Below are 3404 nucleotides of genomic sequence, written 5' to 3' on the forward strand. Positions count from 1 at the left end.
GATAATCAAGTTATTTGAATAAATTTTGCTGTTTTTACCAACAAAAATACCCAAAATAATGACTATTTGAATTGGGGAATAATTATCTGGTACAAATCACAAATTGAAGAGACAAAAAGCAATCAACCCACAGACGCAAATGGTAATTGTCACTTGTCATTTGATCGAGAGTGCTTACAAAGATGGAGGTCTGTCTCTTTCTATTACACGAGCCAAAGAATGACGAATATTTTCCGGTCACGTTCAGCTTTCGGTTAATATTTCGGTGCATAGCACTTACTATGTTGTCAAATATCATTGGACATCCAGGAAATGCGACATTTTATCTTATCAAAATAGGTATTGCAAGTGATTCAAAGTTTATAATTTACATTTATCTTTATAACAAGTTTAACAATTTCACACAATGCATTTGATTTAAATTTGTTTTGTTTTCTCCCATTGCATGCGTTTCATTAAAATGAGGAGGAAAGAACCAGGTAATAATCAAATGTTGAGACATTATAGGTGTTCAATATTCCCTTAATTATGAAAGGGATGGAAATAGCAACAATCTAACAATTTAATTAATATCTTTTGAGTGTTGTGTGATATGGTAAGTGAAGAAACAACATTTTTGTTTAATTTTGACGTTTATGTTATTTTTAATTTTCATAAATTAAAAATCCACTTAACATGGCAACCCTATTTGGCATTTTCAGAATGGATTGATTTCCTGCATCTTTCCCTCCATTTCACAACTGCTTTGCCATTGATGTTTCAATACCAAGGCAGGTGTTGTTTGCCTTAAAAAACTCAGGTGACAACTGACTCAAATTTTTAAATTTCAAGGCAGTAAATTCCTTTTGTTTTTCATCTATTATTATAGTCCTATAAATGTATTATATACAACTTGTATAGAATGACAATTTGCTACTAATATGAGGTACCATGCTGGGGTTCCTGGTATTCTGTGATTTTACAGGGACATTATGGGAATGCTTAGTGAGATGGATATTTTGGTATATTCCCCATGCCATTAAACATAAACAAAACTAATACCACTTTTTCAAGTTAAGTAAAGAGCTCATGGCACCAAATTTAAACCTTATTACATGTGAGCAAACTAACTCACACATTGCTTAAAATGAATTTTTTCTAACAGACAATTATGTACAAAAGGATTTGCATTAAGCACTGAAAAGCAGTTTATGATCATTGTATGGTACCTTACAGTAGTCAAATCATTTTTATAAAGTTTACTTGTGGGATTTAGACATACTCCCAATCTTATTATTTTTCTTATTTTCTACATTACAATTCTTGGCCATGCCGCCTTGTTAACTTAAACCACTTGCCCTTCAAGCCATAATAAAAGCACCTTGTTAAGGAACACTTGGGAATAATGAACGAACATCACACCGGGCACTCATTCCAAGTGGTCGATGAGCAATTCACCAACATCATTAAGCAATCTTGAGTTCTCAGTTTGCAAAAATGAACGCAGTACGCATTTACAAATATTTAATAAAAGGGGTGCACACATGGAAAGGAACTACCCTACATCAATACTCACCCATTTTTAATGAGAACGTCCCGAATTCTGCCGAATCCTCTGAAGAAGTTCTCCAAATCCCGTTCCCGGGTTTCGTAGGGAATTCCACCAACATAAACACGTGAACTCATGGTATTTCAATAGGTATTTTGCGGAAAAAGCAGTGCAAACAAGCCGTTTTGCCACCAACGTCTGTGAGGTTAATGTAAGCAATGCGGCATTCACTTTGTGCCACTTGACGGCAGGGCTTGGCGAAAGAGTTTTATCCGATATTTTGGATAAACTTTGCACTTTTTACTGGTAAAGGTACCGAAAATGATAAAAAGATAACTTTACTGAAATACAGAATAATTATCTGCTGCCAATTGCAAAGTGTTGGAAATTGAAGAAGACATAAAAAGCAATCACGCCACAGACACAAATGACAATTATTATTTGTCCGGTTATTTGCCTCTCTTTCTATGAAGTGTAATTAGAGTGAGACAACCATATCACGGCAGATTCAGGTAACAATTTAAATTTCTGTATGTAACAACTGCGATGTTGTCAGATGCACTTCATTAAAATGGTGAGGAAGTAGTCGGGTAATAGTGGAATGGTGGAACATAACAGGTTTTCAATGTTTAAAGGAAATAATAGTTTAGTTAATATCAGTTCTGTGGCATGTGGCGTGATAGATGAAAAAAACCTGATATTTTTGCCTTACTTTGCTGTTCATATTATCTTTAATTTTCATCTACTAAAAGCCATAACATAGCAATCTGCCTGATGTTTCCAAAATGTATTATTTTCAGAAGTAATTTTAAATTCTTTCAGCATATTTTAATTTATCTTATGGATTATTTATTAGTTAACTTACTAATAATGTGAAATTACGTTATTAGAGTAATTTTTAAAATTTTCACTTCTTCTGTAAGTTATATATGTCTTTATTGGACGTGAGCAAATGTGAAGCAGAGTGGCGCAGTGGAAGCGTGCTGGGCCCATAACCCAGAGGTCCGTGGATCGAAACCACGCTCTGCTATTATAGCTTTTTTAACTTTTTTAAATTCGTACCCTTGTAGAATTTTTATTTTTTTATTTTCTTTTTTCATTTCTAAATTTTTTTAAATATGTATTTCAATCTGTTTAAGAGATATGCAAAAAATATTTTAGAAAATAAAAACAAACAATACTCTGTATTGCAGAAACGATGCATTTTAGAAGCTATATTTATAAAGTGAATTCATACTATTTTTCGATTCTCTATCTGTCACTGAACTTTCTGTCATGGAAACCTGACCACCCTGTATAGGTATCCAAGTTGTTCCATAGAAAACATTAATATAATTATAATCACTAAATATCGCAAAATTATTCAATATTATTTGAAAAATTCACCAATTTTTGAAGCTGTCATAATCAAGCCGTATGTAGTCATATTTTATGCCAATTTATCTCATTAGAGTGTATGGTTATGGTTAGAAGGGTGGGAAATATATTCTAAGCTTATTTCACCTTTTCTATATAGTGTGTAACATATCATGAAAATATTTCAGGAGGCAATAGTACTGTGCAAAATAATTAAAAAAAGCTAATAGACTCATGATCAAAAGCATACCATTTTCAATATTCACAGTGGCAATGTTTCAAATTTTTTCTCATATTTTGCGTTTTTTTCTCACGTATGTCTTAAGTTACATATTTGAAGTTTTGTAACCATATACAGGATGTTATCTGTATTTGGGTCATGCAATATTTTATGCTTTGCATCTTTTGTGAAATACCCCGTATGAATTCTGATATCAAATTTACATTCTTTCTTCAATTCAGAAATTTTTTGGCCCCTTGCAGTATTTTCGTATCTTCCACCGTTTTCGTAGAATTTGCA

The 3404-nt window shown here is 32.5% G+C and overlaps 1 non-coding gene across 1 annotated transcript; it reads left to right on the forward strand.

Moving 5' to 3' along the window:
• Nucleotides 1-2486: 2486 nt before the first annotated feature.
• On the forward strand, nucleotides 2487-2558 carry TRNAM-CAU (transfer RNA methionine (anticodon CAU)). The gene has a single exon. It is a non-coding gene; the product is annotated as a tRNA-Met (tRNA).
• The last annotated feature ends 846 nt before the right edge of the window (nucleotides 2559-3404 follow it).

Source organism: Euwallacea similis, chromosome 5 (assembly GCF_039881205.1).
Source record: "Euwallacea similis isolate ESF13 chromosome 5, ESF131.1, whole genome shotgun sequence".
NCBI lineage: Eukaryota > Metazoa > Arthropoda > Insecta > Coleoptera > Curculionidae > Euwallacea > Euwallacea similis.